Source organism: Arvicola amphibius, chromosome 10, assembly GCF_903992535.2.
Source record: "Arvicola amphibius chromosome 10, mArvAmp1.2, whole genome shotgun sequence".
Taxonomy (NCBI): domain Eukaryota; kingdom Metazoa; phylum Chordata; class Mammalia; order Rodentia; family Cricetidae; genus Arvicola; species Arvicola amphibius.
This window is the reverse complement of record NC_052056.1, coordinates 52,956,091-52,979,858: the sequence shown is the minus strand read 5'-3', so window position 1 is coordinate 52,979,858 and position 23,768 is coordinate 52,956,091.

Genomic DNA, 23,768 nt, shown 5'->3' with positions numbered 1-23,768 from the left:
ATGATAATTTTAAGATGACTTTGTAATGGTATTATATAATTATTCTACTGTATATAAGTGAATGCACTTGAAAAATTTTTTGATATTAAAATGTAATGACATATCTCTCTCCCATTTCCTCCCTCCATAACCTCCCACATATTCCTCCCTACTTTCCTTCAAATTCATGGGCTTTTTATGAATCATTATTGTTTGCATGTGTATATATACATAATATATATGTACACATGCATACATTTATATTCTTAAATCTAACCTGTTCAGTCTGAAAATGCTACTGGTATGTTTCTGTGTTAATTATTTTGCACTAGACAACCATGCTATGCTCCTCCTTGGGGAAGGTCACCTCTTCTGCACCCTATTTTATTCAATATCACATTTGTTTGTTTTGTTTTTCAAACAGGGTTTCTATGTGTAGCTTTGGATCTAGCTCTGAAACTCACTCTGTAGACCAGGCTGGTTTTGAATTGTCAGAGATCTGCCAACCACAGGCTACCAAGTGCTGGAATTAAAGGCCTGTGCCACCACCACCAGGCCAACATCACATTTTAAAAACACACATATTGCTGTCGTATTTAAGTGACTATAATAAGACAGACATGAAGTAGATGTGTTATTTCACTGTTCATTGACTTTCTCTCTCTCAATAGAGATGATGCTATAATCCTAAGCTCACAGATGGAGAGAAACTGAATACATTTGTTTACAGTAACAGATGGGTCAGGTGGTGCAAGGTGGTCCAGTACTTATGTCTAAGATTTCAAAGTGCAGGCTGTACCTGTATCACCTCTCTTGTAAAAGTATAGATCCCTCACTATGAAGAACCCAAGAAGACAACTTCACATTCAGTATCCAAATGTTTCCTCCATTAACCATCAGAATCTCATTGAAAGTAGTATAATAAATAAAATACATAAAATTTTATTCAGAATATGGATTTTTGTGTAAACGATAGTTGCTTATAAATCCTAAATCTGAGGAACCTGATAGGAACCAACGCTATCTTTATTTTTAAAGTGTAATGCAGTATACTTGGCATTATATGCATCCCATAAGAATGTATTTCAGTAAAAGTAGGGTTGGTTTCTTATGTAAGCATTTTTACAAAAATGTGTTCTTAAAATACACTTTATTAGGGAGGCATGAAGGCAGAACCATGGAGCACATTTTCCCTCAGTCCTCCGTCTTCACCAATTCATCATCCTCATTCAAATCCAATTCATTTCCCCCTAAATTGCCTTTCTCATTTTTTCTTGTAAATGCCTTTTACATTCAAAAGTATTCATAGGAAAATGAATGCATGGGCACAGAACTTTAAAAGCACTTCTAATGTTCAGGTTATTTATCTTGTCTCTCTTTGTTAGCTGTCTCTGGGGAAGGTTTTACTTTGTAACAGCAGGCTAGTAGAATGTGAGAAAAGATCTCCCATTACCAATATAGACGTATGTCAACATACACACACGCTGAAAGGACATTTTAATCTTATGAATGGATGAGAAAACAGGATTTGATTAACAGAAGAGGACTTCATTTAAACAATCACAACATGGAAGTAGAAAAGGAGTGAAGATAATCATTGTGTGAGGATTCATTGATGGGTGGCATTATACAATGGTTCAAGGCCACCTGAAAGCTAGCAACTGCAATAAACTATACACAACTAAACATAAACTCCATGCCACCAATAAACACACGAGGGCCTCAGTGCCATCAATTAGTATTAAACTCTCTAAAAGTCTTGTATTCTAGACATCAGATGCTATGGTATCCTAAAGCAATAATAAATAAATAATGCTTTTGAAGGTTGCCACAGCCCAGTTTGAACTATTTGGCAATCAAATAATCAAAATGAAATCTCAAATCTTCTCATAAATATTTTCCCTATGATTCCTTTTTGAGGGTAGGCCATGGTAAATTGAGCTTAATTATCAGTTGAAAGTACCTGGATTTACAAAGAGATGAGAAATTCATTTTCACAGAACAAAATAGATGGAATTAGACAGTCCTCTACAATGCTTTGAATTCTCACCAATGGAGAAATCACAATTCTTTAAACAGAAGATAGTTACTACTAGGAATTTGATTTCCGGCACTCTCCTTAGAGTTAACGGTTAATTAAGGAAATGGAATGTTTTAGTTAATAAAGGGTTTATATCTGAGAAATTGGGTCATTCCATAATGGTGAGCAGTTTTAGAAAACTCCCTTTACTCCGAAATTTGAGGCTTCTTTCTGTGTCTGCAACCACCAGCAAGTTCCTCCCTTTTGGTTTGATGGTCTTTGTTCACTGTCAGCTTTAAAATAGTCTTTTATAGGGAAAAGAAAGGCATCATTTATTCAATCTGATTCCAAGGGAAATGGCTATTATTTTACACATTTTAGTTTCACGTACAATAATCTTCCTCCCATTTTCCTTGAACGGTTTTCGAAAACTGTGACTCAGACATTTCCTCCAGTAGCTTTGTTATTCCTCCTTTCACTCAGCTTTAATTTTTTTTGAGTAAACTCACTGTATTATCAGATGCATACTCCAAAATTGTTACCACCACAGCATTATAATCTTGTTTACTTTCTGACAATAGTAATGAGCATTATTGGTGCACAAAGGATACCAGAGATTAAGAAATGTTCTTATTTAGTGAGGTTTCTGTAACACAGTGGTATTATGCTAAGATTGGTAGCTTCAAAGTCTTTGTCCACTTACTCCTAAGGCTCAGATGGGAAGAGTAGCTTCTGTGCTTCAGTACCACTCCTAACTACCCTTACCACAAGTCACAGAGCCCCACTCCTAGACAAAGAACTACAAGAGACCAAGGAATGCTGAAACCATAAGAAATGACCTTCCCAGAGATGAGCCCTCTAATTGATCGTCCAATATCAGTGGTCAGCCCTAAAATCATATACCTGCAAGTAACAATAAATGAACTGAGCAGGTTAAATTTACTTATTTAGGCATAAGTGTCTGCGCGCACGCATGTATGCATGTGTGCGTACATGTTAGTGTGTGTGTGTGTGTGTGTGTGTGTGTGTGTGTGTGTGTGTAAGAATAACAGAGAAAATGAAGCATGATTTCTGGGAGAAAGGGCATACATGGGAGGAAAGGGAAGGGGAAATGATGCAATTGCACTTTAATTTTAAATTTTTTAATTAAAATATTCTAACTTTTGATCTAATAGGTTAATCACATTTGTGAAAAGTAATTGAAATGGGCTTTACCAGGATTTGTTTTCTATTTTGTAAATGAAAAACCAGAATGAAGCAACTGAGGTTTAGAAGGATGGGTGGTTATAAAGAGGGAACTGATAGGTTGTGAATCAGGTCTCACAATCAGCCAGAGATTTTAGCTGCAAATCATGTGAGTTTATAACCACAATTAATTGAGCATTAGCTCTATGATGGCCTTCTGAGATGAATCATGCAGTTCTACTGTCATCCCAAGTCTGCACAGTCTTTGATATTTGCCCCAGGGTTCACGGTATCATTTTAGAAAAAGCCACTACATTATTGTTCTTTCTCATTCACACAATTTTGTGCAGAATCCAAAAGACTCCTTTCCAATTTAAATATTATTGCAGAAAGTGTTTTGTCCTGGCGTTTCATGGTCCTGTGTTACACCAGATGTCCAAGTTGTACACCCTACCATGTTCATACAAGTTTTTCATTGACTTTATAGTTCTTCTTGAGAAGGGCCTGAGTCTGTCTTCCTAGCATTAGCCAGAATGATTTGCTTTGGCCACTAAAAGGATGTGGAAGTGAACACTTGCTAGTTGATTCTAAGCTTCCCACCAAGTTCTTCTTGCTTTTCTGTACTTCTGTCATCAACTTGAGAAAGGCCAGTTGATACTTTGAGGATGGGAGAGGTGGAGTAAATGGCCATACCAGGTTAGATGCTAACCCACAGCTCCATGGGAAGGTCACCCAAGATCACCTGATATCAATCAAGATAACATGTCTCCCAGATGACCTACGGATGTGTGTGATACATCAATAAATGATTAGTGTTCTAGGCCACTGAGGTCTGAGTCTGTTGTTACTCAGTAATAATTCATATTTGTCTTCAAAAGCAATATAGTTTGAAATAAACAACTGAGTTCCTGGTTTGCTTATTAATTCAGGAGAATATCAACATCATAATTTTACAAGGTTTATGTATATGTTATTGGCTTCATGATGAAAGTCCTTTCATACTTTGAAAACATTCTTCTCTTCTCTGATCTTTCTGGAAACAGTACTTACCTATGTCTCTCAACCATCAACCATTCCTACCCTTTTGAATTAACATTTAATGTCAGTTTTAGTCTTACCAGTTGACTATCAAGACATCTGTCTACATATAATAGTATGTGATGGTGATATATATGACTGGCCCGGCTGTGGCATGCATTTCCCCTTTTGATTGTTCCAAAAGGTCATTATTCAAGATAGTTTTGTATAATTGCTGTCTTTATCTGCCCACATAATTACATGACAATACCTTTCCTCAAATTAGAAAGTCTATTCAGCTCAGATATTCTGCCGGCACCACACTTCTCACTAAATGTCAGAGTCTTGAAAAAAACACTCTCGGCTCAAAAGGCCTAATTAGGTTTTCAGTAATTCATGCTGTTGGTCATTAGGACAACCACACACATCAGCAAGCACTCAGGTCCCCAAATACTAAATGCAGACATGAAACTAAAAGATCACAGGTGAAAATCTTAAGTAAAATTTGAGTAGTTTCCCCATTGCTTTCATCAGACTTTTCCTAGGGTTTCACATGCCAGGTACCTATCTCTGTTCCTGTAAAATTGCTCAGTGTTAAGGATCAGGAAAAAGGTGGAAAGAAAGAAAGAGAGCACTGTTTAAAAACAAACCATACATAAGCTGTAAAACATGCCTACACATAGGTAAACTTTCACCAAATGTTTCAAAATGATCTGTCTTTCTACCACATCCTAACTAACATAATGCTGATGTTGATGTGAGGGCAAAAAAGGGGGGTGTGTCTGTTGTTGTCTGCAAATGGCTCTTCTTAAGGAACACATATGTTTATTAATTTAATGAAAACTAATAGGCTTTAGAAATGAGCAGACTTTGAGCCACAAGGCTCACCTGGATACTAGTAATGAGACCTGGGGCATAACACCCAAACCTTTGTTGCCTCACCTACAGAAATCAGAAAGACTGACAACATCAAACTTTGTCCTTTTTGGAATACAAATGACCCAAAATCTCTTACTCTCTATATATTCTCCAGTTGTGAGTCCATAACGTGATATTGTGCAAGGATGAGAGACCACGAAACACTCAGTTTCATGAACGGGATTTCTTTATCAAACTCCTTCCTTCAGGACTCAGGGAACTATGCCAGAGGAGGCAGAATATTTGTAAAAATCAATGGGGATGGAAGACACTAAGGAGACAGTGTCATCCAGACACAAAAGGACAGATGCACATATGAATGAACACATATGTGACAGCATGCATGGAGCCCTCACAGGGCCAAGCCAGATAGGGTCCCAACACCGAGAGTCTGAAATGGACGTGATACCCCATCACTAACCAAGAAGCTATCTCCAATTGACAACTGCTTGCAAAAGAAGTTTGTTTTCTCCATCGGAGTCTCACTGGGTGTGTAATTGAAGTTTGAGGGTATGCAACGTGTCCAGAAGTAGATGGTCCGCACAAAACAAACTCAAAGATATATTTGGAAATTTCTTTTTGTTTCATACTCGTTGTTCGGGCATGTTTTACTTTATTAGTCTTTTGTTTGTATATTATACATTATGATTTTATGTTTCATGGGTTTTTTGTTTGTTTTTGTCTGCGGTTTTTGTGTATGTATGTATTATGTGTTTATTCTGCTTTTTTGTTTCATTTTCAAAATTCTGGTTTGTTTTGTTTATTTTCCGGAAAGATAAAGAAAAAAGGTTTGAAGATGGATAGATGGGGTTGTGCAAACTCTGAGAGAAGATGAGAGGGGAAACCATAGTCAGACTACATGTACAAAAAATATTTTCAATAAAAATAAAATAATGCAAAAATAAGTTTAAAAAGAGCAGCTTCTCTGTGGATGGCTGAGGAAGATGAGGATTTATGGGTACAGAAGTGTAACGTCATTTGATTGCTATGCTTTTTCTCACTGTGAGTGCTAATCACAATTCTGGGTTGGCCTAAAGCCCAGCAGTAGATACCCAACAAAAAATGAATCCATTAGCATTTTGGTAGACATTTTTCCCACATTACTTTGTCTTATCGGTCTTTTACTTATATATTTTGATCTCTCTCTATCTCTCTCTCTGTGTGTGTGTGTGTGTGTGTGTGTGTGTGTGTTTGTGTGTGTGTGTGTGTGTGTGTGTGTTGGTTTGTTTGTTTTTATTTTATTTGTTAGTTTGGGCATTTTTTAAAGAGAAAGAGAGAAAGAAATGGTATGTAGTTGACTGGTTAGGAAGGATCTAAAAGAAGATGGGGGAGAATAAAGTGTGATTAGAATCTATTGTATGAAAATTTTTTTCAATGAAAAGAAAGAATGTATATGCACATATTACAGAGAAAGTGACTCTAAAGTTCGCACTGAGCACAAACTAGGTCACTATAAACAAGAGAAACCCACCTCACCAGCGAGGACAGGTTCAAGGTCTCTTTTCCCATCCAGGGATGCGGTGTCCGAGAACTGTTGATTTGATGGGCGGAACTATTCTACATGATTGATTCTTGTGCAAAGGTCAGCCTAGCTCTTCAAAGTTAATCCTGGAAATGATTTCAACATACAAATCATTTTGATTTTGCTCAAGTCAAGCCTGACAAGCTGTTGGCCAGTAAGGTCAAAGTTTGTCATGGGCAAAGAGACCACAATATGTTCTTCCTTATAGTTTCCCATTGCATAGCTCAGCTCCTTTACTTTTCATTCTGCTGTAATTAACAATAGTGTGGTCATATGAGACTCAGTGCAGCTAACACTCATGGAGGGATGTTGATATGAGGCCTTCTTTTACTTTTTTTAGTTGAGTTTCTGAATTCCTCTGTATCTTATTCTATGCAGTTATATCATTTTGTGTGCTAAGTTCTGGGAAAATGTGATAGAACAAAGCAGCTTTAACTTCACATGGGAGGAACATTGAAGGCATCTGTAAATAAGAATCTCCCTCACTTTCTTCTCTTTTCCTCTGCTTCCTCATTCCCCAGGCTCCCATCACAGATGGCTGAAGCTTTAGACCCAAGGAAAGGGTGAAGAGGAATGGAGAAAACAATCAAGATCCCCTTCTTCCCCAGGCACCAAGAAGAAAATGAAAGACAAAGTCTTCCTTTGTGTTGAATACTATACTGCTGACTAACATCTGGCCTGGCACCCTTGCTGAAGTATGCAAAGCTTTCATAATCTCATGTGTCTATAGAATTGATATTGTCTGTGAGAGATGGAGAAGTCTGTGTGCTGCCCAGGTTTTTACCCAGGGCAGGAGTTCAAAACAAGTCTGTCTTCTGCTTGAGTGTCTGTTTAACTAAAAGTCAAGATATAAACAATAACAAGTAGACCAATTGTTCTTTTTAGCACATTATTACATTTACAGATAGCCTTAAAAAAAAAGGAAAAATGGCCGGCTGAGGTATGGCATCCATAAGAGACAGCATATTGTTATGATTTGTTTGTTTTTTTTAAATAGGTCATTGCAGAAAAGAATTGTGCTAAAGGTAATAATCTCTTTCTGAACTTTTCTTTTATCTCTCAACTCCTATTCAAGTCTTACACACATACTGACTAGATTGACACCAATTATCTGATCAACGTAATGACCGATGAGATCGTCTTCCTATTGTTGCTGCTACAAATCCTAGTCAGTAGTGAATCCATTTCCATTGTGACTTAATATGTACCTTAGTCTTATAGAATCCTGTCCTCACTGCCACTGGTAGTGGATTTAAAGGATTGGTTGTCTATGTCAATCTGAGTGTCAGTGTTTGATTAGGAAACGAGTTACAATGAAATTCAACCTTTACTGGATTTTTTTTTCCAGAATTAACACACGGCTAGAATCTCCTTTCTTGACTGTCCCTTTATCCCACACAGTGTATAATTAACATTCAAGGACAATCATTCAAAATGCAAATATTAATACCAATGGCACATCTCTCCCCTGGAAGCTAGCAGCTTTAATCCCTTTTTATTAATTTGATTAATGCAAACTACTGTGTGTAACTGTGAGGCGACAGAGGCAAATCAAGGTGAGCACACTGAGCCATTTAAATTTCCGAGGAATTATATACTCTTTAACATGTGAGATCAAGCAAAGAAAAAATAATCTTGTGTAGAATAATAGATTTTTCTCCATACAAGAATATAGGGAAATACTTGCAAGTTCAAAATGACTGTGTGCATTCTTGCTTTCCAAGGTTTAAAAAGAGGAAAAATAAAATCTGTAACATACCCAACTGCCAGCAAAGGCAGCTTAGTGGGCCAAGAAGACACACGCTAAGTGCAAGGTCATTTAGACTACAAAGAACACCCTAGAGACATATAACTAAGATAATTATAAATCTCATTTATACTTCATTTTCTATGTAAATGATCTTTTTTATATTTCTCTGCCATCATCTTAAGTAGACATAGTATTTTTCTTTTTCACCTTGACGAATACAGAATAGTTTATAAGAGATAGCTTGCACTGTACTTTGGTTTCTAAAAGCATCACATGTATACATACACACATAATTTATTCAGGCAATATATAAAAAAAGAGATTTTCAATTCAAACATGAACTTTCTGAAAAGTCTAAATCAGTAGTTGCAAAAAACTGCAATTTATTTCAACATTGTCAACCTGTTTGTATGTTCAGCTAAAATGTCTTCAGTTTCCCAGGCATCATTTTTATAATTTTAAATTGTCTTTCTTTAAAAACCAAACACCATGAACATGTAATCTTCATTTATTTGTTAAATATTTATTTTTCTATTTTATGTACACGAGTGTTTTGCCTGCATATATACATAAGCACCATGTGAGTGAGTGCCTGTTGTCCACAGAGGTCAGCAAGGGCATCAGATACTCTAGAACTAGAGTTACAGATGACTATCCCACCCAGGTCCTCTGTAGGAAGAACAGATACAGTAACTGCTGAACCACCTCTCCAACCTGCAGTCATCATTTTATTTTCTAATGGTTTCCAAACATTAATATCTAGTGTATGACAGACACTGAATATAGCATGTGAGAAAAAAAAAGAAAAGGTAGGAACGAGTGGTACATGGTTACATAATACCCAGTTGAAGAGTGTCCATCGTGCAAGATACTAGCATGATCCTATCTCTACAAGGCTGTGATAGACAGTCATTTTTTTAGCTATAATATTTCAGCCATCTTAAGGCAATCATTTTTCATTCTCACATTCCATCATCTCTGTAACTGAGACACTAGATCTGGTCAATGACCTCGTGCTTTGCTGACAGCAACCGTGAAAATGTTATTGCTTTATATGAAAACATCAAAAGTTTTCAGCACTGAAACTTGCAAAATGAAAACTGAGTATGTTGCAGTTGGAGTCTGGGGCGCCTTGGCTTGTGCCAGCTATATGGAGCTCAAGGGCGAAGTACCTCTATTTCACTGTAAAATTGATTTAGGAACCTAGCACCAATGGACCTCAATTATATTTTGCCCCGTGATAAGACAAGGGAAATTGTGCAAAGAAACTCAGACTTCGATAGATATTCACTGAAACCAAGGTAGAAAAATTGATTCTTCAGATTTTAAGAAATTTTAGGAATGCTTAGGCAATTCCCTCTGAAAATATGATTTTTTTAAATGAAGATGTGAGGGACATGTGTCTAAAAATGCACACTTAACCAGTCACAGATGCAATGGTATATATCTATAATGATGCTTGGTAGACCAAAGCATAAAAATGTTTATGTCTGGCATTCACAGTTAACCTAGGAAACAAAGGAAGATTCTCATGGTTTAAAATTTAGTGTCTAAGAGCTGTCCCTGCCCCTTGATGGCCAGCACAAATGGATGAGCTGTCCCTGACCCTTACTCGGGTGGTTCTGGGAGAGCACCACAGGTTCACCCCAACTCCTACCGCATCTCTGAGCCGCTAAGGCACATGAAGGCTCCAGTTCTATGGAACCACAGCTGCAGGATCTCCATGACTCTGGACAACATCAGATATCCGAGAGGAGTCTCCATGAGGATCCATGGATAGGGATGGTATAGCAGAAGCCAGAGGCCTTGGATCTGACAACTACTCATTGTAGTGAAAACCGTTTGTGCAAAAGAGTATACTGTGTGACACCATAGCACCGGGTGCCACTATGACAAGCAATGTGTGATGGGCAGGTGGATAAAGCAGAGGAGCTGAGTGGGACACAAGTACAGCAAGAGCTGTGACTGGTGTGAGAGAAGGCTGCAACTGATGGAGGGAGGACCAAGTGCTGCCCAGAGGGGTCAGTGAGATTTTTTTTTATTTTAATTTTGGTTTTGATGTTTTCTTTGGGGGGCGGTTACAAGGGTGGAGAGCAGAAGGACTAGGAAATGAATGGGATTTGGGTACATGATGTGAATTTCCCAAAGAATCAATTTAAAAAGTTGCATTAAAATAATAAAGTCTGTGTAACAGTAGAAAAAATAAAATAAAAAATAAAAATGGGTGTCTAAATGGTATTAGTGGAGTTATTTCACTAAGTAGTAAACAGTTTTTAATGGACAAAACAATGTTATAAATTGATTGACAGCCTTTTACTTTTTGATATATGAAACAGTTGTGAGTCTTATAGTCAATTAAATCTGAAGCAGTACAGTACTGAGAACAAACCAAGACATGTCACAAAAAATGAATAGCATTCGCCAAAGAAATGCAAACAGTACTCTCATCAGTGAACATGCCGCTCTGTGGTAGAGAACTCAGTGATATTGGACTTTGGATGTCCTGGATGCTCATAAGAAGTTCTTTAACTTTCCTGGTGTCTTGGGTTCTTCACTTACAAAATGATGTTAAGTAATCCATTGCAGGAAGGCTTGCTGTAGAATGGAAGTGAGAGCCAGAAACTAGGTACCCAATCTCTGAAAACCATTTATTAGCAGTAATTATTTTTTGTAACTGTTTGCAAATCCACAGCTTTTGGTAATGTATTCCAGGGCCTCCAGCATGCAGTCTAAATGTGCAGTCACAGAAACAAGGTTCCTTCTCTGTCCTTGTGGCTCCACCTTTCTAATACCCCTCCCCCATCTTTCCTCATGTCAAACTAGAAAGTTCGGCCCCAGCTACATATTCAGCTCATTTGTCTCCCTGTTGTCTCTGTAAACTCGAAATTAGATGTGGATGCTTGAATGGATTTAGGCTGAATTATTTAGGCCTTGTTTTCATGGGTTATGCCTTGTAGGTGGTTTGTGCCCTATCAGGAGGCTTGCAGTATCAGATTGTCTCAGTTGTTTAGACACAGAGTTCAAGGTGTGGCAAAATGACCCTTCCATCACAACTTTTCCAGCTGGTGCTTTGTCCCTGTTGGTTAGCAACCATTGACAGTATTGATCAGATTCATTTTAAGTTAGAAACTGAAAGTTTATGATTTTCTAATTCTTGCTGTACAAATTAAAGGAGAATCTTCTTTAAAAAAAAGAGAGAGAGCACAAGATCACAAGCTACCTATCCCCCAAATGAGTTTCTACACAAAAGAGGTAAGGATGTCTGCTTTTTTTCTGTTATCTCCTTCTGCAGCAATGAAATCAGATTTAGTGGGCTCCAAACAATGACCCAAGATTGATTACCTTTCCTGTGTGACTCATAGGAATTAATGGAGTTTCCATGTTTTGTGTATTTAATGGCATTATAGTTGTTCACTTTGAAGCTCTAACTATCTGAATTTCAGTCAATAGAAGGAATAGTTTCAGTGTAATTTTTTCTTGTTCAATGTAACCAGTATTCTAGATACATCCTTTTTTCCTATTATGATCAGAGGTCTATATTCTTTTTATGTCTTTATTTACTGTCCTAATCTTGTGGAATCAGCTGTTTTACCACTATCCTGGGACATTTTCACTGAAAAGAAATCCTATTTAGAAACCATATGGATTTTCATTGCTACTGGGACATTTTTGTGGACAAAGTTTAAGAGAAAAGAATGATTATAAAGTTCATATTTCAGATCACAACTTTTTGTTTAGCTTAGTTAAACCGAGTATTGCCAAGTAATTTAATATTTATTCCTGCTATTTTAATGTACAAGAAATATTTCTTAATTTCATTTTATCTTTTGACTTTATTTTACTGTTAATATAACCTTTACCCACTTTTACCTTGGGTATTTGATACTTTCTTCACTTAGATATTTTGGTTTTTTATACTTTGTCTTATCAGAGATTTTTGAGAGAGATATAGTGTATACCGCCAAGAGGTCTTATTTCCATAATAATATGATGGAGAAGTGGTGATATTTTCAAGCGGTGGGGTTTGGATGAGATTCTCACTTTATGGGGTATACCTTCAGTGGATTGTGGGATCCTAGCCTCTCTCTCTCTCCCTTGCTACCTGTCTCTCTGAAGAAGGACACTAAAGAGAAATCCCACACTATCTCAGAATTGAATATCATAAAAGGTTATTTATTTAGGGGTGAACTCACAGATCACAATCCTCAGCATAAATGGGAAACAGGAACTGAATCTTGCAGTCAGAAGAGAGGCTGGACCAGCTCTTTACATCAGCATATATAGTATAAGAGGCCACACCCAAGTGGGTGGGTAAGTTAAAGGCTACTGGCTGTAGGAATTCCTACAGCATCTCTCTTTCCTTCTCAATTTATCTCTCTCTCTTCCTGATTCAGAAACTTTCTATGTGCACTTTGGGTCTGTTATGTGAAAACCACTATGATGTGTTGCCTCACTAGCAACAGAACCAACTAATGGTACTAGAACCTCCAAAATGATGAGGTAAACTGTGGCTTGCCTTTAAAAGGTTCTGGCCTCACTGTTTCTGTGATAGTAGCAAGCAGCAGTTGTGAGGGCTAATAGGTCTAAATCTGGAGAGATTGCTAGTAGGATGCTAATTCAAGAAAGAACAACTGGGGTGAAAATTGGGGCAGGTATCAAGATCCTTCACAGCAAGGAATGACCACACATTGGAGTCAACTGCACTATTATGTTAATCATCACATATAACAAGGTTATTTTCCCTAACAACAACCTTTTGACATTGGCCATTTCAAATCTTGTCTGCAGAAAGAACTCATTTGTGGAGCATAATTATTTATTATCTATTTAATTTATTTCACAGCATTATCCATCTTTATGAGGCCTTCTGAGAACTTCTAAACCATAGTGTCCTTCTGAACAATGCAATAAGAATATAATGATTTATTTAATATTGATAATTCATGAAATGACATCTGAAGTTTATTCATAATCACACTTTTGCATGATATTTCTAATCATCATACACCTGAGGAAAACAAACACTTGCATATTTACAGAAACTTTGGGTTGCTATAACAAACTTTGGGTCACTGTGGAGTATCTTTTAAACTCCCAAGTCAAAAAAATAATATATGTTATTTCGTCTATGGTAACTCTAAATACCTAAAAATTTGAAAGAGCAGTCCCACAAAATACCCCAATGTGTGAATTTTGCTTCCATGGAACAATCCTGAACCACTTTTTCTCCATACACTGTTGTGATTAAACCTGAGACCTCAAGCATGCTGTACAAGCACTCAAGTGCTGAGTTAGATCCTCAAGCCTTCTTGTTGTTTTAGATTTTATTTTGAGACAGTGACTCACAGTTTTTTTATAGGTTAGCCTTGAACTCATGATGTAGCCCAGGCCTTCCAAATTTACTATCTTTCTGCCTCAACTGCCCTAATATTGGAGATCACAGGTGTGTACTGCCAAGCTTGGATGCTTTTACGTTTTTATGAGTCATTTCTACTTCCCATTATCCATTATGCAAGTGATCATCTCTTTCATCCCAGACAGCTCTGGCCACAGAAAACACTTCAAATCAGGATAGAAGCAGCTATGTGCCTTCTAAGATCATTTGACCTGGGAAGAGAGAAAGAAATCCATTTCTTCTTTCTAATACAGGTAATGTAAACATCTAAGTCAAGATATCCATGTGAAGATGCTGATTAACTGTGTAACTTGTGCCCACCCAAGGAAGAGAGCAAGCTACAGTTTGCTAATTTTCCTTATTTTTGGTTACTCCAGGCTCCATAGATCCCCAAGATCCCTACGTTTCCACCTATAATTTATTTAAATTTCCATTGCCATAAACTGGTCTGGCTCCATTTCTTTAATTTATAACAACAGAATGCTAATATATGCACATAATCACAAGATATGTGTGTGTGTGTGTGTGTGTGTGTGTGTGTGTGTGTGTGTGTGTTTGTATGTATGTATATATTTATGTGGTTCTTGGGACTCACGAACTTCCTGAAGAGGATAATCTTGGAACCCTTAGTCTCTTCTTAATGCTGTGTTTCCATTATGTGACCATTAGTCTCTATGATCTCATTACCAAGAAAAACAGAATTATTGTAAATGCTTTTACTTAACAGTTTCTTACTTGATCACACCCAGTACTCATCCTTTTTTCCCCTAAAAGCACAGACTGTAAATATTAAATTTTTTTATGTTTTATAGGATTGTTTACTAGAACAAGCTGGGGAATTTCCTTCATATATGGATTTCTTTCTCCTGCCTAAGCTGATTTTAAGGCTCACAGAATCTGCTGGTGATCATCAATTACTTTCAACTTAAACCTTGAAATTAACTTTTAACTGAGTAAATAGAATTCAACTAAAACAGGGAGGTATTTACTATTGATAACATCAAAATTCAACAATGTAAAAGTGGGTCAAATGAATTTTAAAAGAAAGCGTGATTGCTTCTTCTCATATCATTTTGCCTCAATTTTTAAATACACAAACTGTGCTAAATAGCAGTAGTCTTCCAAAGTACTCTAAAATCAACAATTCCTTAAAAGGAAGGAGCCACAATGTTATTCTAAATAATTAGAAATAACTATCACACATCCACCCTTCAAACATTTGTGTGAAATGACTGGCATCTAACTGCGTGGATTAATCTTCCTGCTTCAGTTTACTTTTTATAAGAATTTATTTAGCACATAAAACTCACAAAACAAAGCCAGAACAAAGTCCATGCCCGTGAGAGAGGGCCCCAATTTTTTTAGTTTTTGCAAGGTGGCATTTCTGAAATAATTGAGACACCAGGAGAATCGTGTTCAAGCAGCTATTCAGAGTTCTTCCCTGGCCAGACACAGGAAGGAATCTTTAGCAGAGCCAAAGGAAAGCACATTCTGGCTTCCATGTTCAGGGCTTCCTCTAGCTCATCACTAGCCCATCCCGGTCCTAAACGTTGGTGAAAAGAAGTTCCTTTTCTGATTAAACAATACCCATAAAGACAGGTGACAAATCAAAACCTTCTGTGAAGCATTCTAAAGAAGAACTCAATAAACGGAGACAATAAGAGGATGCTGTGACACTCCTGTAACAGCTGTCCCCAATGTTGTTCTCTCTGTAGAGTGACTATGTAGCCTCCTCCTCTCCCTGGAATACAAAAGGCTTCTGTGCTACTCTGCTGGGGAAAGACTGCTCCTACTGTTCTCACATGAGTTTCCAGGTTGTCTAGCAGTTCATTGATTTACCAGGCTCTCTGGCTGCCCTGGGTATGCTTAACTCCCAAGTCTTCTGCTCCAGGGATGAAAATTTTCTGCTAAAAGAGTACTAATGCTTAAAATGAGCTCTGTATTTAGGATAAGTGGTGATGTGGTAGGAGGCCATTTGTTTGTTTTCCTGGTAGCCCAGACTCCAGAAATAATCACACAGAAACTATATTATTTAAATCACTGCTTGGCCAATCACTTAAGTATACTGCTATCTAACTCTTACATCTAGTATTAATCCATTTCCAGTATTTTATATTTTACCAGCAAGGTTCTGCCATGTCTGTCTCTGACTATAGCTCCATGGCTTTTCCTTGACTCCGTCTCCTTTCTCTCAGCATTCAGTTTAGTTTTCCATGCCTAGCTCTATCCTGCCCTATCAACAGGCCAAAGCATTTTCTTTATTCACCAATGGTATTCAAAGCATACAGCGGGGACTCCCACATCATGGTGATGTCATACTGTCCAGCTAAGCCTGACTCCTCTATAATTTCAAGCCATCAGCAGGCAGAGCCAAGAGGCAGTCAGTCCCCCTTCTTTTGTCATGCCTCACTGAACTTAATCAGGTTTATAAAGACCAGTAGGATCCAGAAAATGTCCTGTCTTTTTTTTCTCTGTCACTAGAAAATTTCCACGTGTGACCTCCTCTCCCCAGGGAGGCGCCATTCTTCCTGTGTTCTTCCCCCAAGCATAATTACATGGCTTAAATTATTTCTATAACTACTGTTCCTCTAAAGTTGTGTAAGTTTATTGAAGCTAGCATCAAGCAGTGGGAGGGGCTAAGAAAGAGACAGAAGAAAAACAGGCCAAAGGTAAGAGTAAGAATTCATGCTGAAGGTATATCCAGAAAATACACTAAGCAAGTCTCTATGGTAGCAGAATATTAAATAGCACTGTGCGTGGGTTTTATGTGAGCTATTCTCCACTGGTGCTGTTGCTGAAACTGAAATAATCCTTTGCTGTTACTTTGTGTTACTACTTCCATGTAAGAATTAAGGGACATGAGTCTTAAGTGGCATAAACCCACTCAGATAGACAACACAGACCATATCACATTGTAAAACCCATATCCAAAGCTGTATTTTGCCTCAAAGATCACTCTCCCTCTTGGGAAGACAAGATTCAAATTATGATGCTTTACAATCCTGTGACTAAATCGTAGAGATAAATGTCATACTTTAAATCATTGAGGATGACTGGAAATTTCCTATGAGAAAACCTGAGCATTAAGGTTATAATTGGCTTTCTAGATAAACACAAATACTAGGACATTTGGGCATACAGTTGCAATGATGGGCTTTTTAGGACTGTGGTGAGTTCATGAAACTGCAGGAAATGGACCAGTTAAGGACGTGACCATATGTGTCCAGTCAGAAAACATCCTAAATAGGCTGCCAGCATCAGTTCAGGCATTTGATTTGAGCTTCTTCTCTTCTGCCGAGAAACGGTCAGTTGACTCTGGGCAATACAGCATCCCTATCTGCTAACAGCCACATTCCAGGGAACACTTCTGTTGCCATCGATACCAGCTGATGCTTTGGGAGGAGATAATGAGTGTCCATCAATCACTCAGAGTAAGAAGTGATGTCTGGGGGCTACAGCCCACTTATTCAAGCATAGTGTCCTCTTATGTAGACGGAAAGATTCCTACAGTAGAGATTTACCAGTAAAATGACAAAAGTTACTGACATTTATTGTCACCTATCCTTCCTCTAGATGCTTAGCATTAACTTCTTAATCCCAGAGGTTAAATATTACAGCCCTATTTACAGCCCTCCTTGCAAAGTTGGCTCATCGTACTTGGACCATACTATGTAAGTTTTACCACCAGGCTAGCCGTTACCTTGGAGGCCAATAACAGCCACCCTCGTAGAAGAATAACATATAAAGCAGCAGTAGCAACAGCCAACTTTTTGGTCACATTTCTGTATCCCAGACATTATGTAAAGATGAACTCCTTTAAAATAAAGTAATTTTTGAAATTATGACTCAAGTCATGAAGAATTTTACCTTTTTACTCCTGAGGTTGAGTCAGTGACTTCATCTATTTGTAGTGTTGGGTACAGGTATGGTTGCATGTGATCTGATGGTGTTAGTCAAGGAAGGTATCTACTGAATGGTGGATTCATTATTGAAATTAAATAAAGGAGAAAATACTTTTAATGGAACTTTGGAGCTTTATGCAACTTTTCAACTCATCATTGATCATGAACGTGTCTTATTGGGTAGAACTGTCATCTGGGATAATGATTTTCATTTGACTGTACAAATACTGGCCTTGTTCATTTATTATTAATCATATTAGCACAGATTATTTCTTGTAGGGTTATATTCTTCATATATTTTGATCATATATATAAATACACACATATATGAGTGTGTGTGTGTGTGTGTGTGTGTGTGTGTTCTGGAAGGTTATTTTAAAAGTGAACCCTCACTAAGGTCTATACTCCAGATACTTGTATGAACTTGTACATGTTACAAAGCTCAGGGAATAATTGTGGAAGCTATTTCTAGACTAGAAGAGGGAAAAGACTCTCATCAAAGGAGTTTTTTCCCTCATGGTTCTCTCACAGCCCAGCTTGTCACTCAGTGAAAGGGTTAAATGATGTCGTTCCTTCCTCTTCATTGAATAAGGTTGAGTAGATACACCTCTTCTTAGGTCACTGTGTGTTTCTCTGCTGTCAGCTCTAGCTTTGCATTCAGTTCCATCAATTATTGTTATTCAATTAAAGCTGCACCACGGGCCGGGTAACACACTTAAATGTCTTTATCATTTCTCCTTCTGAAAGCTACCTTCTGTTCAGAGCAGAGAACTTTCCTGAAGGTAAAGAGCCTGCACCCCTCTGAGATTCCATCCATGAAATTGATTTTTACTTCCATTCTCAACTTGCCCTCAAAACACAGATGCTGTGCTTAAGAGGCAAATTGATCATTTTATTTCAATTGCACACAGATGATGTTGCAAAAGTGAGCAGACCTTGGGCCATTAGAACTCAATACTTGGTGGAAAGTGATCTGCTTATCAATTAAAATGAGAAACTTAAACCCCTCGCTGTTACTCATTGTCACACTAATACGAAAAAATGTATCTGAAATGCTACAGTGTTGACCATCATATTCCTTCCTGTGGACTAAGTCTAAGACAACGTTTAAAAGATTAACATCGTCATTTACATTAGAAGGCTCTTGTCCTACTTTCTAATAATTCCAATGTATTTATCTTTACCATAAGCCACAAGTGGAAATGCCATAATCAGTAAGGCAATAGATCTTATTCCTGCTTCTACCATATACTACGTGAAACCATTTACTGTTGGTATCATTTATGCAAAGTAATGACCTCTTTCTTTATACAATGCCTTGTCGTTGATTTTACAAATAAGTGGCATTTGGAAACATTTGCAGTGGCTGAAGACAAGTAAAGAGTAGAAAATACAAAAAGACCGGGGAGGGGGGGGCAACAGTCAGTTTACAATCTCTACATCTCTATATCCCTTTGGCATTTAATTCCTCTTTCTAAGACTTTCACTCTGTTCCAGTTTTGTGACTTTCACCATGCTTGGCAATAACGGAATCAATAGAAATCAAGATCTAGGACTGGCTTTCAGCTGGAGGCATATGCAAAGCAGAGAGCACTCGGTTCACAATGCACAAGAGTTTCAGGCCAGGACTGTGAGCTTACTTCCAACCCCAGGCTGTGTAGCAAGACCCTTTCTCAAAAAAGTTAAGAGAACTAATTATAAGCAAAAGGAAATCAGGATAAGTAATAGTCACTACCATGCAGGACTTTGTAACTTACAGAGTAAGAAGGAGCGTTTTAGAGAATAAAGGGGTTTAAGAACATTTCACAGGGGAAAAGTCTGGTGAGGAGATGAAAAGGGAGTGTGAAATCCCCAGAGGTGGAGGCCAAGCAGGACATTAAGATGCATCTGTATTCAGGAGAGCTGTTTGGGAGAACCTGGGCTTCTGGACCAGGTAACCAGGGGGCTGAGTCTAGAGAGTTAGGTCTGCATATGCTCCACACTCTTAGGTAATGCAGTAAGCTACAAAAGTAGTCACAAAATTTTCTCAACCCTTGTGCACATGATTCTTCCCTTTTAAAAAATAGACTGATTTTTGTGCAAAAAATACAGACTTGTCTATTTCTTCTACCTCTCCCCAGTGCTCTAGCACAGTTTCTCCTTTATTACTTCTTTATCATTTTATTAAAGTATTTAATAAAATGTATTATAGTATTTTATTATTAAAGTATCATTATTACTTACTTCTTTTATTTTTAATTTTTATCGAATTATCATACAACTAATGGGCTCTCTATGCATATTGTGCATATATGACATTTTATTCTGCTTAAAACATTATTTTTTTGAAATTATATTATAATTAAATCATTTCTCCCTTCTCTTTTATTTTTATTTTGTTTTTTGAGATAAAGCTTTCTCTGTAGCTTTGAAGCCTGTCCTGGCACTCGTGCTGTTGATCAGGTTGGTCTCGAACTCACAAAGATCTACCTGTTTTTGCCTCCCTAGTACTGTGATTAAAGGCATGGACCACTATCTTCTGACCTCTTCCCTCCTCTTTCTTCCATCCAGACCATCCTTACCTTACTGAAGCTCTCTTTCAGATTCATGACCTTTTATCTTATTTATGTTAATACATACATTTACATGCATTACTAGACACATAAATACAACCTGTTTAGTCTGTATGATGTTTACTTGTGTGTATATCTTCAGACTATGGTATTGGATAAGCAACTGCTATGCTCTCCCCCTGGAGGGAGACTATTTTTCCCAAGTCTGGTATTTCTTAGTTGCTTGTTAGTTCTTCGTGTAGGGTTCAGAACTCATGGGCTTTTTGCTCCGGACACTTAGTCATGTCCACTATAGATGTCTTTGTTAAACTCATGATTAAGCAGTCATGATGGTGATTGCAGCTTGTATATCTGTGTGACAAAAGGTGTCACATGTTTGCCTGGTAACTTAGAGGGCAGAGATGGGGGTTATCAGATGTTTTGGAACTGGAGGTTACAGAGAGTTATGGCACATCATGTTGGTGTTGGCACTCAACCTGGGTTATCTGGAAGAACAGTCAGCACTCTTAACCACTGAGTCAATGTTCTGCCACTGCTCTGAGCTCTTCCTTTAAGTTCACCCTTCTCTCTCCATATAATACATATATATGTATTTATGTATATATGTATGTATATTATATATAATAGCTTTCTCATTCACATCATAAACCATCTATATTTCATTGAATCTCTGCTTTTTATATCTTCTTGGTTTTTTTATATCATTCTATGGAGTTTTTTCAGGCAGTCTATCAACTTCCCTTGCTTGTGACCTGTTACTAGAGAATTGTTGTTTCTCATTGAGGGTATCTCATCATTCTGTTTTGTCTGGATTTTTTTATTGTTTATTTGTTTGTTTTACATAAAGTTGAATAGTTCATTCTCCCAGTTTTATAAGGCAATATACTCTGTTGATTCTCAAGGTTAAGAATTATCCACTCATTAAATTACCACAGAGACATACAGCTTGACAGCTACTTATTATTCATCTATGTTTATCAAGTGCCGCAGGGAGCCTGGTGGGAGACCACATCATGTGACTTTTATTATGAAAATAATTTTAAAACTGTACTGAAAAGGACAGGAAAGACACACCCTCACAAGTCGTGCCTCTGAATGTGAGATTCTTGCTGCTGTGCCCTTGGGTTCTAGACTGTTTGCTGACGTATTCTTGGTGATTTCTTTGAATACCCAATGGGTTCTGGGTACAGAGTGTGTAATCAATTTTTTGGCAAATCAAATCGGTAAGTATCTCAACAGCCCTAACTAGCATTACCGTAACTAGGATGCAGCTCTTTAGGCGTGGGAAACATTTGCTGGCAGTTATGACCATGATGTACTTCCTGTAGTAGATAATTGTACCTATCAGTTCTGATGAACTGAATGATCCACCAGATTGGGCACAGACTACACCCAAGTTGCTCATTATCAGGGTGAGAACCTTGACCAGTGAAAACTCTAGGTTTTCATGTGAATAACAAGACCTCCAGGAAACAATTTGTAGGGAGCTATTATGCCCACCTGGAGGGGAGAGCTGAGTGGAGTCATACATATGCTCCTCAGGGCCTAAGTCAGTATTGCATAGAAAGCAGATTCTCTTCTGGGTGACCAAAGTAGAACATACAGGGATACTCTTTGGCTTAAGACAATATCAATCAGAAAAGACTCGGCTATTTCCAAAAACAGGGACAAATGACAGAGTCATTTGCATTATTCCTCTGTGATACTGTAGGTCAACTCATTGTGCCATGCCAAGATTCTTGATAGGTCAATGGGTACATGGATTGGACCTTCTGACTGATCTCTAAGATATTATAGATAGGGTTTTTATGGGCAACCATCTGTTCTACTGTACAGTAGTCTATAGAGTTAATGACTCAATATGCTACTGTACAGAAATAAGATTTGGGGAAACTTACAACATGGGCTAGGCTCCTTTCTCTGAATATCACAATGTAAGTATATATTCACAATGGAATTTTATTCATCTATGAGCAGGAATTAAATTATATGTATAAGAAAATAGGAGAAACTAGTAAAGCTATTCTGAATGAGGTAACTCAGGCCCATACCGTCAAATACCACATGCTCTTCTCACATGTAGATTATAACTTCAAATTTTCATATTTGTTTGTTTAAACTGGAAAATCTGTAGAAAGGCCTTGAAGTAGAAAAAGACCATTGTGAATAACAGTGACAGAGGCTCTAAGGAGATTGAAGATAGGATAAACGTGCTATAAAAATTAAAAAAGAGAATTCTAGTGGCTGCAAGATTTAGACAGTGATTTGATTGGATGATGGATTAGAAGACAGGATACAACCCAGTGCCAAGAGTGAGATACTTCTCAAGAGTTGTTTGCCGAAGAAGACTAAAAGGTCACTGAAAATATACAAATATGTCCATTGCAATTGTTTGTCTTCCACACCTGTATGGTACAGACCCATTGTTGAAGACACCACATATGTTGATAGCAGAATACAGAGAAACCATTCTGGAGTTGACTGGATGCTTCTATTCCTCCTCATAGTCTTCATGATTCTAGAAGCTGCTACATAGACATCTAACAGAAAAAAAATTAGGAAAGGTTGTCACTAAGATTTAGGACTTACAAACTACCATTTCAAACTCTTAGTAAAGCAATGTTTATAATGACGTTAACTGTTACTGGGATATTGGTTTGATCTAGGGCATGGTGAATGGAGCTTGTTCATCCCTAATGCTGTGGGCCTGACCTAAGGCCATTTGTGGGGGTTGTCAAAGGTCCTAGGGATGAATTCTTGGTATGATAAATGGACATGTTGTTAAATTGCTTCTTGAAATATTAATTTTTAAACCCATAGATTAGTACTATGATCAGCCTTGAGTAAAGAAACATGTTTTTGTAGCAAATGATGATAGTACAGAGAATCACGGCCAGTGAAAGTGCTGAGAACAATTGACTGTTGACTGTCCCAGCATTAAAAAAGATACCCAAATCAACCTCCCTTCAAGACTTTGGGAACATCATGGAGAAAAATGAAGCAAAAAAAAAAAAAAAATCTAAGGTCCAATTGTAGTGAGGCTGCGGGCAATGAGCAATGGGCTGTGTTCCTGCCCGGCTCCCGGCCGCCTGACTAGCTTATGCCACAAAATATCAACACACAAACTGTATTCATTTAAACACTGCCTGGCCCACTAGTTTCAGCCTCTTACTCACATCTTGACTGACTCATACCTAATAATCTGTGTAACACCACGAGTGGTGTCTTACCGGGAAAGATTCAGCACGTCTGACCTGGTGGCTGGCTTCATGGTGACTCTCTCAGAGAGGAGAGGCCTGGCATCTGTCTAAGCCATCTACCTCACTTCCTTCTTCCTGTTCTGTCTACTCCACCCACCTAAGGGCTGGCCTATTAAATGGGTCAAGGCAGTTTCTTTATTAATGAATGAAATCAACACAAACAGAAGACTCTCCCACATCATTTCCCCTTTTTCTGTTTAAACAAAAAAGAAGACTTTAACTTTAACATAGCAATATTACATATAACAAAACAGTTATCATTAGTTCT